Source organism: Pan troglodytes, chromosome 8 (genome assembly GCF_028858775.2).
Source record: "Pan troglodytes isolate AG18354 chromosome 8, NHGRI_mPanTro3-v2.0_pri, whole genome shotgun sequence".
Taxonomy (NCBI): domain Eukaryota; kingdom Metazoa; phylum Chordata; class Mammalia; order Primates; family Hominidae; genus Pan; species Pan troglodytes.
The window spans coordinates 88,589,544-88,606,024 of record NC_072406.2 but is presented as its reverse complement, the minus strand read 5'-3'; the positions used below and the strand labels follow the sequence as shown (position 1 = coordinate 88,606,024).

The window sequence follows — 16,481 nt, the reverse complement described above, 5'->3', positions numbered from 1 at the left end:
TAAATTGGTTGGTACTTATTTTTAGAGCTCCCTTAGACTGTTTAGGAAGCACCAACAGAAATAGAGTACACTCGATTGGTACATAAAAGTAAAAGCAAAATAAAAGTTTCAGGTAAAGTAGAGCCATAAATCTAGGAATTTAAGCTCCTCTCCTCGGGCAACTGAAAGCCAATTCCGTATTTCCTCTCACTCGCTGACAGCCTCTTGGGCATTCAAATGGGAAAGAGTTGAAAACCAGGATTTCCGGTCCAATCTAACACTGGACAACACTTAATGGCTTAAGTAGATTAATAATACTCTTGCTATTGGAATTTTGCCTTTCACCACCTTTTGCCATAAGCTTTGCCTGTACTTGATCTACAGGGAGGCTGAATGCTGAAGAGGCTTTTCCCAGACCTGCTCTCATTCAGCATGCCGTCTGGAACTGACAACCCAATTTCGACACCAATCAATCAGTAAGAATTTATTGACTGCTATTATGTTCCCTATACTACCTGTGATATTGGCAGAGACCTAGAAGAATTATAAAACACGGCTGCTTTCTCAAAGAAGATAGAATTGAGTTGGGTTTTCAATATTAACACATGTGGAAGAAATACAAATCCAAGCAAAATCATCATCAGTACAAAGCTCTAAATTTTTGAAGGGTCTAGACTTTACGTGCTAAAGAGAACAGCTCAGGGGACAAATGGGAGCTCACAGGGTTGTGGAAACCTTCCTGGGACGGAAAGTCCTGAACTGGCCTCAAAGAAAACAGCAGAGAGAAGACAGTCTAGAATAAAGTAATAACATAAGTGAAGATGAGGTCCAATTGTGGGGTAATGAAGAAAGAGCCTTACTGGAGAGCAGACAGTTGGAGCAGAAAGATAGCAGTTTAGCTAGAAAAAGAAAATTGGATATTAGACAGACAGGTCTGGATATAACATTCGGTATAAAATATGAAATTTTGTTTTCACATGTGTCTCTCTCCATTTCTTTATATCATTTCCCTGGCTGAAACTTCTCTGACATCTGTAACATCTCGCCAAGGTATCTGGCATATAGTAGATAACAAATATCAATTGAATGAATAAATGAATACATTGGTTAATAGATAAATGTATAAGAATGAATTCTACCTAAAAGATGTTGATCCAAGCATGTTTTTTAATATGAAAAATGACATAAACTTTACTGTAAATGTCATGCTACCCTCAGTCAAACACCCAAAGAACAGGGAAACCATTCATTCAGCAAGAATGACTGAACACATCCTATGGACATAGCACAGTGAACAGGACAGATTAAGGACCGTGCTCTTTGGGAGTTTACTATTTCATAGAGGTAGAAGTGGGATGGAAAGGGGGAGAGAGAGAGAAAGAGGGCTGGAGAGAGAAAGAGAAGAGAGAGAGAAAAAAATGGCAGGTATCAGTAAATGTCACAAGGAAAGTGACACACTGACAAATGATGGAAAGTGACTGGTGGGTAGGTGGTTGTGGCTCCTTTAAACTGAGTGGTCTCAGAAGACCTCTCTGAGGAGATGACATTCAAGCTGAAACCTCAATGTCAAAAGAAGCCAATATCACAAAGATTGTACGGCAGGGCCTTCTAGTCAGGGTGGATAGTTCAATGTAGAAAAGACACTGGTGTACTCAAAAAACTGAAAGGTAACCACTGTGTCTGGAGTGTGGTGCAGAGCTGGAGGACAGAGGACCAGGAGCCTGTAGAGAAAACACGGCCAGTTCACTTAAGGACTGGAAGGTTCAGGAGAAACCTCCAGCTAAGAGACCAAGGCATTGGCAGGTGCCTGTTACTGAAGGGGCAAAAGATGAGCCCAGCACCCAAGGCTATGTTCTTCATAGTAATGCCCGCTGTCTTCAGATCATGTATTTGTCACTGGGCCTGGAGACACACTTGTAAATTCAGATTAGACCCCAAGATTCCAAAACCATTGCCCAATTTATGTGCAGATGATTGAGACATGTAGCTTGAGAATTCTGCTCATTTTTCACAATGGTTAGTGCAGTGACTGTGGCTCCTATAAAACCCACTAAAAACAGTAATTGTCCTTTCTCTGTGCTGAACTGTAATGGGAAAAAGGCACTTACAAACAGTGTGCTGGCTGTATTTCTCTTCCTTCTCTTCGTCTGACAGTCTGGGTAGAGTGATCAGAAAAGTGAGGTACAAGTACATGCTTCATGAAGATGGCAGCTCTTTCAGGCCCTGCCTTGGCTTGGGGGAGAGTGGGAGCAGAAACTCCCCTTCCAGATGTGCAATGAGGGAAGAAAGTCACTCTGTCGCCAGGGGACAAAGCTGTTCTTTGAATTTCAAAGGCGGATGCCCCAGAGGCCCCACCAGACTCACCCCACAAAAATGTCTGATGAATTACCATGGCAGGCATCAACTTTGCAGATTAATGGCCAAAAGGAGTTTAGTTTATGTCTCAGTGGAAGAGGATAAATTTTCTCCTGGCTTTGAGAATCTGAGGAATTGAGCAACCCAGCTAACCACAGCACCTCTCCCTTCATTCACAATGCTTTACCATGGGTCGTTTACTTTCTACATTCCCTTTCAGCAGGTTCTCATAAATTTAAGTGAAACAGACAGCATGTCTGTGCTCTGCTTCTTTTGCAATATGATGGCCACCAAGTGATTGTCTTTGGGTTGGTGTTGTTGGTGGAAAATCATTGAGGTTTGTTGTGAAATTCATCCTCAACTCATAACTCAACTAGACACTGAATTCCTATTTTTCCAACTTTAGACCATGCTGTTAAAAAGTACTGGTATCAAATTCTAAAAGTATGTCAAGGCCAAACCCCCATTCTTTGTGTGCTTGTGTGTGTACATGTGCATATGAATGTGTGCATGTGAGTGTGTCTATGTGTTTTAAATAATCTAGAGTCTCTACCCAGAAGTAGTAAGGTATTAACTAAAATCTTAGCCCAGGAGTCAGGGTTATTATGGTCATTTTTTCCTGTCTTCGCTTATTTTTCCATCGCAACAATGTGCTTTCACGTGCTGTTAAGCATGATGGACAACGTTTCTATGAGAAGATATATTATTATTTGCCTACTTCCATGTCATGTGTTGCAGGACTCATCATTTATAAAAACCAATTGATGGTCTTTTTTGAACAATTACAATCTGCCTAGCCTTGTTCTAGTATTCTGGGTGGATACAAGGGAAGAATAAGGCATGATCTCTACTTCTCAATCCATCCAGGAAGAGAATAGATGAGACTTCACAGGACAATACAAGATGGTAGCTGAGTAGTAAGGCATCTGGTACACAGGAGTGTAGGTTAGAAAAATGGTCTGAAGAAAGTTTTGTGAAGTGGAGGGCATTTTCAAGGGGCTTTGAAGTATAGGTAGGAATAAGAAAGGAGCCAAAGAGCTAGAGGAGTGGGATATTCTTTTGTAAGCACAGAGATGCTTACAGGATATGAGGGTATATGTCTACTTCCATGTGAGGAGATGGTGGTTGGTGATAAGGAAGTGACACTCCACAAGGGCTTGGAATACCAGAAAACTCTTATGGATTATTGAGAGATGGTAAATACAGGGCACAATTATGAAAATATAAGCATCATTTTCTAACTACTGGATTTAAAAGAAGTTTCAGTCCCCAGCCAATTACCAGATATGTACAGGTATTGGTGATATATATGGACTATTGTCAATTCTCCTTTTTTCAATTAGCACCAACAAAAAATTGAAGATACCAAATATCAAATAAATTACATTTTAAAGTAAATGTAATTTACTTTAAAAAGAGTCCTAAATGACGTACAAATGTTTTGAGAATTACGGGCTCCACTGTCACAGATAATTGATAAGGATAATGTAATAGTAACTCCTTTTACAGTCAGTGTCCAATGTGAGAGGTTACTTATACCAGGTAAGAGGCAATTAATGAGAATTAGATTTGCTTGCCTGTCTTAAAACATTATGGGCTTGGGAAAAGCACCCTGGTGGCCATTAGAGTAACCTAGGGTACAGCCATTCCAAGCCAAAAAAAAAAAAAGCAAACAAAGATAAAAATTTACAATAACTAATTACTAATACATACATACATTACTATTTTAACATAAAAATGTTAAAAATAAGGTTTTATTTGAAATTATTTATTATTCTATAGTATTTACCTTTCAGTTACATGCATTTTATTATTTAAATAAAAATAGGTTGTTAACAGTGGCAATTAACATTAATTAATAGTAGGACTAACTAAACAAATAATATGTGTGAGACAAATATTACAGTAATGTTTCTGTCCTCTGATAAAGCAATTTGTTATAACACTTTTTAAGCACTTTATTGGATATTTAAATTTATAGGCTATATTATGTATAGTCCTCTTTTTTTTTTTTTTTTATGAAGTGGAGTCTCGCTCTGTCGCCCAGGCTGGAGTGCAGTGGTGCGATCTCGGCTCACTGCAAGCTCCACCTCCTGGGTTTACACCACTCTTCTGCCTCAGCAACCTGAGTAGCTGAGACTACAGGTGCCCGCCACCACGCCTGGCTAATTTTTGTATTTTTAGTAGAGATGGGGTTTCACCATGTTAGCCAGGATGGTCTCGATCTCCTGACCTTGTGATCCGCCTGCCTCGGCCTCCCAAAGTGCTGGGATTACAGGTGTGAGCCATCATGCCTGGCCTATATTATGTATATTCTTAAGATACACAAACATAAGACTTTTTAAAAAGAAAATGAAAATAACATTAGAAACAGATATTACCTATAAATAATGAAAAATAACAATGACATGGAGGCAGAAAATCAACAAAGAAACTTTGAACTTAAATTGAACTCTAGATCAAATCAACCTAACAGATATTTACAGAAGATTCTACCCAACAACCACAGAATATACATTCTTCTCATCTATGCATGGAATATTCTCCAAAATAGACATTTTAGGCCATAAAACAAGTCTCAATAAGTTTTAAAAACTCAAATTCATACCAAGTATTTTATTGGACCACAGTAGAATAAAACTATAAATCGATACCAAGAGGAACTCTCAAAATTATACAAGTATGTGGAAATGAAACAACTTGCTTCTGAATGATCTTTGGATCAATGACAAAATTAAGGCAAGAATTAAAAAATTTTTTGAAACAAATGAAAACAGTGACACAACAAACCAAAACCTCTAGAATACAGCAAACGTGGTGCTAAGAGGAAAGTTTATGGCATTAAATGCCTATGTTCAAAAGATAGATCAAAAATTAACAGTCTAAGGTCACGCATCAAGAAACAACAAAAACAAGAACAAACCAAACCCAAAGCTAGCAGAAGAAAATACATAACAAAGATCAGAGCAGAACGAAATAAAATTAAAATCAAAAAACAACACAAAGGATCAATAAAACAAAAAGTCGTTTTTTTGAAAAGATAAACAAAATTGATAAACTGCTAGCTAAACAAGAAAAAAGAGAGAAAAGTCAAATAAGCACAATCAGAAGTGATAAGGAACACATTACAATTGAAACCACAGAAATACAAAAGCTCATAAAAGACTACTATGGGCATTTCTATGCATACAAACTAGAAAACCTATAGGAAATCAATAAATATATAACCCCCAAAATTGAACCAGGAAACAATAGAAACCCTGAATAAACCAATAACAAGTAGTGAGATTGAATCAGTAGTAAAAAATCTCCTAACAATCACAAAAAATGCCCACGACCAGACAGATTCACAGCAGAATTCTACCACACATTCTAGGAACTGGCACCAATCGTAGTGAAAGTATTCCAAAAAATTGAGGAGGAAGGACTCCTCCCTAACTCATTCTATAAAGCCAATATCACCCTGATACCAAAGCCAGGCAAGGACACACACACACACACACACACACACACACACAAAGAAGGCCAGGCGCAGTGGCTCGCGCCTGTAATCTCAGCACTTTGGGAGGCCGAGGTGGGTGGATCACCTGAGGTCAGGAGTTTGAGACCAGCCTGGCCAACATGGTGAAACCCCATCTCTACTAAAAATATAAAAAGTAGCTGAGCATGGTGGCGCATGCCTGTGATACCAGCTACCCGGGAGACTGAGGCAGAAGAATTGTTTGAACCAGGGAAGCAGAGGTTGCAGTGAGCCAAAATGGCGACACTGCACTCCAGTGTGGGAGACAGAGCAAGACATCGTCTCAAAAAAAAAAAAATAAATAAATAGAAAAAGAAAAAGAGAGAAAGGAAAAGACACACCAATACTCCTGATGTACATAGATGCAAAAATCCTTAACAAAATAGCAGCAAATTGAATTAAGTAGCACATCAAAAACATAATATATCATAATCAAGTGGGTTTTATTCCAGGGATTTGCAACATATGCAAATCAATAAATGTGATTCACCACATAAGCACAAATAAAAACAAAAGCCATATGATTATCTCAATAGACGTAGAAAAAAAACAGTCAATAAAATTCAGCATCTCTTCATGATTAAAACCCTCAACAAACTAGAAATAGAAGGAACATACCTCAAAATAATAAAAGACATATACAACAAACTTACAGCCATCATCATACTGAATGAGGAGAAATTGAAAGCATTCACCCTAAGAACTGGGACTAAAACCCTCAACAAACTAGAAATAGAAGGAACATACCTCAAAATAATAAAAGACATATACAACAAACTTACAGCCATCATCATACTGAATGAGGAGAAATTGAAAGCATTCACCCTAAGAACTGGGACTAAACAAGGATGCCACTTTCACCACTCCTATTCTAGTACTGGAAGTCTTAGCTAGAGTAATCAGGCAAAGGAAATAAATAAAAGGCATCCAAATTGGGAAAGAGGAAGTCAAATTATCTCTGTTTTCTGATGATATGATCTGATACCTAGAAAACTTTAAAGACTCCTCCAAAAGACTCCTAGATTTGATAAGTGACTTCAGTAAAGTTCAGAATAAAAATTCAACCTACAAAAATCAGTAGCATTTCTATACACCAAAAATAATCAAACTCAGAACAAAATACAAAAGTCAATCCCATTTACAATAGCTATAAAAAAGTAAAATACCTAGAAATACATTTAACCAAGAAGGTAAAAGATCTCTAACAAAAAGAACTACAAAACACTGATGAAAAAAATCACAGATGACACAAACAAATAGAAAAAACATCCCATGCCCATGGATTAAAAAGTCAAATATTGTTAAAATGACCAAACTACCCAAAGGAATATTCAGATTCAATGCAATTCCTATCGAATCCGAATCACCAATATTATTTTCCCCAGAAATAGAGAAAATAATCCTAAAATTCAGATGGAACCAAAAAAGAGACTGAATAGCTAAAGCAATCCTAAGCAAAAAGAAAAAAGCTGGAGGCATCACATTACCTGACTTCAAATTATACTACAAAACAATTGAAACCAAAACAGTCTGATATTGGTATAAAAATAGACACATCAATCAATGCAACAGAACAGAAAACCCAGACATAATGCCACATATCTACAAGCAACTGATCTCCAACAAAGTTGACAAAACATATACTGGAGAAAGGACATCATATTTAATAAATGGTGCTGGGAAAATTGGGTAGCCATACGCGAAAGAATGAAACTGGACCCATATGTCTCACCAGATACAAAAATTAACTCAAGATGGAATAAAGACCTCAAACTATTAAAACCCTAGAAGAAAACTTAGCAAAAACTCTTCTGACATTGGCCTAGGCAAAGAATTTGTAACTAAGAGCCCCAAATCAAATGCAACAAAAACAAAAACAGTCTAATGGGATTTAATTAAAAAGCATCTGCATAGCAAAGAAATAATCAACAAAGTAAACAGATAATCTACAGAATGGAGGAAAATATCTGTAAACTATGCATCCAACAAAGGGCTAATATCCAGAATCTGCAAGGAACTCAAACAACTCAACAAGAAAAACAAAATAAATAACCCCATTAAAAGGTAGGCAAAGGATATGAACAGACATTCTCAAAAGAAGACATACGGCTGGGTGTGGTGCCTCACACCTGTAATCCCAGCACTTTGGGAGGCCGAGGTGGGCAGATCATGAGGTCAGGAGATTGAGACCATATTGGCTAACACGGTGAAACCCGGTCTCTACTAAACATACAAAAAATTAGCCAGGTGTGGTGGCAGGCACCTGTAGTCCCAGCTACTCAGGAGGCTGAGGCAGGAGAATGGTGTGAACCGTGGAGGTGGAGCTTCCAGTGAGCGGAGATCGCGCCATTGCACTCCAGCCTGGGCAACAGAGCGAGACTACGTCTCAAAAAAAAAAAAAAAAAAAAGACATACAAGTGCCCAACAAACATTTGAAAAAATGCTCAACATTACTAACCATCAGAGAAATGTAAATTAAAACCACAATGAGATGCCATCATATACCAGTCAGAATGGCTATTATTAAAAAGTCAAAATACAACAGATGTTGGCAAGAATGTGGAGAAACAAGAATGTGAATGCTTATACCCTACTGGTGGGAATGAAAGTACAACCTTTATGGAAAATATTATGGCTATTTCTTAAAGAATTAAATATAGAACTACCATTAAATCCCACAATTCCACTCCTGCATATCTACCCAAAGGAAAAAAAAAATTATATTAAAAAGTTGCCTGCACTTGTATGTTTATCACAGTACTATTCACAATAGTAAAGTTATAAAATCAATCTAGGTGTCCATCCACAGATGACTGGATAAAGAAAATGTGCTGTGTGTGTGTATCTATAGTAGTGTGTGTGTATGTTTGTATGTATGTATAGATAGGTAGATAGAGAGGCATGATATATATGTATATATTATGGAATACTACTTAGCCCTAAAATGAATGATATTATGTTTTCTACAGCAACACGGGTGAAACTAGATGCCATTATCTAAAGTTAAATAACTCAGAATGTCAAATGCTGCATGTTTTCACTCATAAGTGGGAGCTAAATAATGTATACGCATAGATATACAAAATGGAATAATAGACACTGGAGGCTCCAAAAGGTGGAGGGGTGGCTGAGGGGTAAGGGATGAGAAATTACCTATTGGGAATGATATACACTATTTGGGTGTTGGTTACACTAAAAGCCCACTCTTCATCACTATTCAATAAAACCATGTAATAATAATGTACTTGTACCCTCATGTCTATTAAAAAAAAACCAAAAACTATGACACGTTTCCATCTGTCCTGTGATACAGCATGATACAGCAGGATATTCTTACTCTCTGTTTCCTTTTCCAGTAATAGTTCTTTAAACTGCTTTCAACCATTACAACACACTTCTATTCTTTTCTGTAGTGTTAAAACTAAATGAATATAGTCAAATGTAAAACTTGATTTAACTTTAGACTATGCTCTTTATCAAGCCCACTTTACACTGTATTGGTATGACTCCACCAAGCCAAATATCCTCTCCCCCCCACAAAAAAAAAAAAAAATTCAGCATGGAATACTTAGAAGTTTACTTACTAGTAACATCAGGATTTAAGACTTGTAGGGATTAATTTCTAGCTCTCCAAAAATGTTCATCCACTTTGTATCCACATGCCTGCTTTGATGGACCAGCAGTTTGTCAGTCAGATCCACTGCATCTATAAACTAGTCATATAGATTATCCATGTCCAATATGTTGATCATTTTTAAAACACTACGAAGCATTTTGGATGTCATCATAAGCAAAACTTTTCTTTGGCAGGTAAAATGGTTTTAAAGCACAGAAGTAATTCAAACTTGTGAAATCAAAGCCAGATTCCAAGTAAGTGACAGTTTTATTAAAGAAATTGAAAAACTGAGAAAGATTGGCCTAACCTGGCAGTCCTCTGGTAACATATTTTTTTTTTCATTTGAAACAGGCTTATTTCCAAAACATAAGTCCTTTTTTTCTGTATGAGTTTCTGTCACATCCTACACATAACATCCAACAACTTGGGTATAGTCAGTTGTCCTTTTCTAGGCTCCTTATGGCTTCTTAAAAGATCATCAGAGAGTTGTAGAAAAAGCCTCAATATCACAGGTAAGCAAATCCCATTTTTTTTAGCATCCTTGCAGAAAAAGTATACTGAACTTTTAGCAGTTGAAATCTTTTTCTTTTCTTTGGTAAGAAATTTACACACTGAATGAAGTTTACCAAAATTTACATTTGCACTGCCTGCCACACATGCAGATAGATGAGCTAAATCTAGCTTGTTTTTAGACAAGTTATCAGTAATCTTTTGTTTTATGTTTCTACAGTTTCATTAAAATCTTCATAAAAATCCAAAAGACATTCTGAATCTCCATTTATCAAGTTCAAGTACTAAAGAGCTAAAGGGAACATTATCTTATTGCCATGATTCAAGAATTTCTTGATATACTAGAGTTGTTGTTCAAATCTAACAGAATTAACTCTGCTACATAGAGGGCCAGCACATGTTACCCAAAACTTCCCCTGCTGTTCATGCCTAGGGCGCTTTAACTGCAACCTGTGAATCAGGAAATATAATTTTAATCAGTTTCAGAAAGCAATCAAGGGAATAACGCAATGACACTGCTTATTTGTGTCGTATACTCAAGATAATTCAGTGGCTGCTATATTCAACTGAGCGTTGGTGTCTTCTTGGGAGACAAGAAACTTTTGATTGACTCAGAAGTACTTGTCTACCTCATGCCAAAATTGTGGGATTCAGTCTCCCTATGCACTTTTATATCTTCTTTTCTGCATCTTGTGCAGTATGCTCTGTTTTGATTATTTATCTGCCCAATCCAGACGTATGAGTCCTTTCATCTGCCATTAAAATAGCAACCATCTAACCTTCTTTTTCTAGGATGCTGGCATTGGTATAATAATCATCTTCATTTTCACTATCTGAACTCTTAGAGAATATGGTCACAATATTCATAAAGTTAAAAATTGAACTGGCATTATCTTGATACAAAGCACAACAAGTTAATATAAAGACAAAGTCAAAGACAGATGGACTTTTAACACTCAACTTACAATGTAGTTATGGTGTACACTTGAGTTTCATCAATTGGAGTGAAACAATAATGAATGATCCGTTAGTGTGAAATGCAAATCATGATTGTCAACATGGGAGGGGTGAATAGTAACAATAACTATGGAAGATAGATAATCTATGCTGTACCTATTTGACACTAAAACAGCATTGCTTTCAGCACCTATATTTTGGGCTGACATATGGGCTTTGTATTTTTCCAAGCTTTGCCATCCACTATTGAAAACCAAGACATTTTGCATTTTGGAGAGAGGATTCCAGAATGTGGGACTCTGAGTACTAAAGCCAGGACAGTCCCAGGCAAACCAGGACAGTTTTTCATGCTAGTGAGACTCTAATGTTATTCAGAATAAATACTTGCAAAGTTTGAAACAGAAAAGAACTATAAAGCCAATCATCTTATCATTAAAACACAATGAGGGGATAGATGGAATAGGCTATGCTAGGATAGCCTGGGAAGTTATGATCCATATGTGAAAATGAGCTGTGTACAGAAAAAAAAAAACTGTCTAGGAACTGGCCAATCGGGCCTTCCCAAAGGTAGACACATTTGGGAAGACTCAAAACCAATGCAACTGATGGTAGTGACTTAAAAAACACAGGAGATAACAATATCTTGTCCAGGTGAGAATAATTAACTATGACTTTCCCTTTATAGTTCATTGAAGCTAAGCTCTCAAAGTCCAGACAGAATACCAGGATACTACAAACTCCTATTATAATGAGTTGTATCATAATAATCAATATTACTATAATACATATAAATATTATTATAATCTTATCTTTTATTTTTTGCTGTTTGCAATAAGCAAGGCAACAAGCCTACTCATTACTCCTTTTTTCCTCACATTGCCAATGCTGATGGACTATTTCCAAAACAGATACTCATCTTAAAATGAGCCCATTTCTACTAAGAAGGAATTAAGCTTTTTTATTTAGGAAAACTTTGGAAGAATGTATGGACATTCTTAGCTAAACCCAATGGAAGCATCACCAGCAACCATCTACAGCAGCATCTCCCAAAATGCCAACAAAGAGACACCATGTTAATAAATTGTGTGGTTAAATATATTTGAGAAACTCTGGGTTTGGAAAGGGTCAAACACCACTCCTCATGCTAGATTCCACATAGTCTTCGATAGGCTTATATGCAATGAGCACCTGAAGAGCTGGAAATCTTACATATATTTCCCAAATACATTTGATAAGGACCCTTTTTAAAAAAAATGGAACCCTTTTCTGAAGCAGTGTTCCATAGACTACAGTTTGGGGTAAGCTGATATAAATATAACACAATGTTAAAATGGGACCCTTCAAGTTCAGCTGAAGCCACAAAATAATAGGAATCAACTGGTCCCATATTGCAAGATGAGGTACTGTATCATCCCAGCAGGACCTGCAAAGGAGATGTCTAAGACCCAGGTCTGCACCCCTTAGCTGAGTACATCTCTGCATAGCATAAAAAGATGCTGAATATACTATCAGAGGAGCTTAGAATTGGGAATTAAGGATTTCTTTTTATTTTATTTTATTTTTTTTTTTATTTTATTTTTGAGATGAAGTCTCTCTCTGTCACCCAGGCTGGAGTGCAATGGTGTGATCTCGGCTCACTGCAATCCTCTGCCTCCTCGGTTCAAGTGATTCTCCTGCCTCAGCCTCCCAAGTAGCTGGTATTTCAGGCACCTGCCACCACGCCTGGCTAATTTTTGTATTTTTAGTAGAGATGGGGTTTCACCATGTTGGCCAAGCTGGTCTCAAACTCCTGACCTCAGATGATCTGCCCCGCTCAGCCTCCCAAAGTGCTGGGATTACAGGTGTGAGCCACTGTGCCCGGCAAGGATTTCTTCAAAGAGAATTTTCAAGTGTACTTGCAATGCTTCCCTCCAGTGGAAAAGTATCAGGGCTATGGTACTCCCTTTATTTCTAGCAAATGAGAGGGACTTTGGTAGTGTACTCAGATGGCTTGGTAGGTGCCCCTGCATTTTAAGGGTCACAGTGAACTGATACCCATCTTACATAAGCCTAAGAAAGTTAATGAGTGAAAGAAAGACTATGGCTAAAGCTGCTCACTAGGTGGCTAAACAAAACAGATTCAATTTGGGGACATAACTATACAACACTTTTAGGTCAAAGATCCATATTTCCAGGGAGGAGGTAAGTGCCAAGTACAAGACAAAGCACCCTGAGCTAGTCTTGGACCTTGCCTTGTTAGAGGCAAGGAGACCTCAGCAGAGAGAAGTCCCTAGATGATTCATTTATCATCAAAAGAGAATCACCCACAAAAAAGAGGACCCTAGTGATAAGCGTCCAAATCATGAAACAGCCTTCAGAGAAGAAAGGCCAGTCTTAAGCATCTGCCAGTAGAAAAGCAAATCAATACCAGGTTGGGACCAGCCAAGCAAATTTGATCCTGGCTCCTACTTCTCTTCTCTTCCCCTATCCAACTCACCTAGCATATGGAAGAATAAAGGAGAAAGAAGTTACTCAGCCCACTTCTCCCCCTGTAGCAAGCTCTTGATGGTGCCAGAAGATGCATTACCCATGGATGAATTTCAGAGTTTTGATTATTACCCTAGACTATACTTATTTATAGCATAACCAACACTGTTTGGAAACTCAGGTAACCAATGAGAGGAGTTATTACTACCAAAGAGTGAGTGGCAGGCTCTGAGCACTAGCTAGGATATGATTCCAGGGCAGAAGATCTAGCCCTGCAAGTAGATTCACAGAAGCAGTTGTGAGAAAAAAAAATAAAGTGTGTTTGACTCCAAAATGAAACACTAAACTCATATTGTGTTAACAGCACCAATGGCCCAAGTATCTGAGGACAATCCTGTCATTTTGTGACCCAAAACCCCACTGCAAGAAGGAGAAAGAGAACCACTACCTCGAATTTTCATGGCATCTTCAGGTCCAGCATCTCAATTGACACATCCCTACAAGGTCACTGGGTAGCAATAACTGTTCCCACTTGACAAAGGAAAAAACTAAGGATCAAATCTGACTTGATTTATCTAATGTCTGAAAGCTCAGGCAATGACATGATCCAAATTTTAGAACTCTTGCAGGTCCTGCTGGGGTGATCTAGCACCTCATCTTGGAATGTGCGACCAGTTGATTCCTATTAATTGTGGCTTCAGCTGAACTTGAAGAGTCCCATTTTAACATTTTATCACATTTGAAACTCCTTGTTCAGTGGTTTTACAAACTTACAGTAGTCCCCCTTTGTCTGTAGAGGACACATCAGGACCACTAGTGGATGCCTGAAACCACATGTAATACTGAACCCTATAGACAGACCTTCCATCCTCAACTTATAATGGGTTGGCCTACAATTTTTCAAATTTACTACAGTACAAAAATGATATACATTTGGTGTGCTCTCCACTTACTATATATAGTATGTATACTATGTTTTTCCTATACATTCAGACCTATGTTAAGTTTAATTTATAAATTAGGCACGGTAAGAGATTTACAATAATAATAATAAAATAGAACAATGATAACAATATACTATAATAAAAGTTATACGAATATAGTCTTTCTCTCTCTCACAAAATATCTTATTTTTGGACTGCAGTTGATCGTGGGTAACTGAAACTGTGGAAAGCAAAAATGCAGATAAGGGGAGCCTACAATATATGCTATTTTCTTTAAAAGACAGGATAAGGGGTCACTTGCAAACACTGGAATCCATTTCTCTAACATGATTGGAAAGGACTTCATAGTGAATACAAATGAAATAATTACAGCTGTTAGGTAAGGTTTGTAGATAGCAACATCAGCTTTGAAATAGAGTCAAAAGCAAGATAAAAACAATATGACCCCAGGCACAGAGGATTAAAGCCATGCTCCAAACCCAGGCTGGCAGCTCTTTATAGCTGGATGGGTTTTTTGTTTGTTTGTTTTGTTTTTTTTACCCTTATATAATTTTAGGGGGAGGGTCTCTTTGATTACACTAAAGCAAATAAAATCTTGTGTACGAGGAATTCTTTTGGCATAAAGCACAAGCCCTATTACTACTTTTTTTTGCTGGCATAAAATCTAAGAAAAGCCTCAAGGTGCAAATGATCTGCAGTCTATTTAACATCACGGTTTTTTATTTTTATGGGACCTCATTATTGCTCCTTACCCTAAATTATAGGTACAGTCTTGGCTCCATTTCCCACTGTGCTGCAAGCTCCAGATACTGTGTTATTTGTCTACATTTCCAAATACTCTTCAATACTTCTTCAATCAAACATTTGTCATCTCGTAGATGGGATATGTTGAACCAAGGCAAGGATCTATGGAACCCTTAAGTTAAGCCACTGCTATAGGCCCAGTTCTCAACCAGAAGTGCCATATGTCTATCAAAATTATGAAAGGAAATTCCCAGGTTGCAGCATTTTACAAAAATGGAGTCCTCTGCTCCATGTTAAACTAGCATTTAAATGTCCAGGTTTTCCCTGGAAAACAGATTTAGGGGAATAATCAAAGCAAACTCTCCTGGCCTTGCAAGAGACCTAGACAGCCAAATACAAGAAGCAAAAGAACACCTGGGAAATTAATCACAAAAAGATCTTTGCCTAAGAACATTGTCATCAGGTTATCCAAATTTAAGATGAAGGAAAGAATCTTAAGAGCTATGAGACAGAAGTACCAGGTAACCTATAAAGGAAAACCTATCAGATTAACAGCAGATTTCTCAGCAGAAACCCTACAAGCTAGAAGGGATTGGGGACCTATCTTCAGGCTCCTCAAACAAAACAATTATCAGGCAAGAATTTTGTATCTAGTGAAACTAAGCATCATATATGAAGGAAAGATACAGTTGTTTTCAAACAAATGCTGAGAGAACTCGCCATTACCAAACTACCACAACAAGAACTAATAAAAGGAGCTCAAAATCTTGAACCAAATCCTGGAAGCACATCAAAACAGAACCTCTTTAAAGCATAAATCACACAGGACCTATAAAACAAAAATACAAGTTAAAAAGCAAAAACAAAAAACCAAGTACATGGGCAACAAAGAGCATGATAAAAGCAACAGCACCTCACATTTCAATAGTAACATTGCAGGTAAATGGCCTAAATGCTCCACTTAAAAGATACAGAACAGCAGAATGGATAAGAACCCAGCAACCAAATATCTGCTGCCTTCAGGAGACTCACCCAACACATAAGAACTCACATAAACTTAAAGTGAAGGAGTGGAAAAAGGCATTTCATGCAAACGGACACCAAAAACAAGTAGGGGTAGCTATTCTTATATCAGACAAAACAAACTATAAAGCAACAGCATTAAAAGAGACAAAGAGGAACAGTATATAATGGTAAAGACCTTGTCCAACAGGAAAATATCACAATCCTAAACATACACGCACCTAACACTGGAGCTCCCAAATTTATAAAACAATTACTAATAGACCTAAGAAATGAGATAGACAGCAACACAATAATAGTGGGAGACTTCAATACTCCACTGACAGCACTAGACAGGTCATCAAGACAGAAAGTCAACAAAGAAACA

At 37.5% G+C, this 16,481-nt stretch overlaps 1 protein-coding gene across 9 annotated transcripts in view; it reads right to left on the bottom strand.

Moving 5' to 3' along the window:
* LRMDA (leucine rich melanocyte differentiation associated) overlaps positions 1-16,481 on the bottom strand; it is a 1,132,554-nt gene that overhangs the window by 174,600 nt on the left and 941,473 nt on the right. Inside the window, exon 8 of one of the 9 annotated variants that reach the window (XM_063780389.1) lies at positions 6,568-16,481. This exon is cut by the window's right edge and continues 22,096 nt beyond it. The exons of the other annotated variants lie outside the window; for them this stretch is intronic. The gene's annotated coding sequence lies outside the window, so the exon portion shown is untranslated. Of the gene's footprint in view, positions 1-6,567 lie in introns of those variants that run through there. 9 annotated transcript variants of the gene reach the window in all.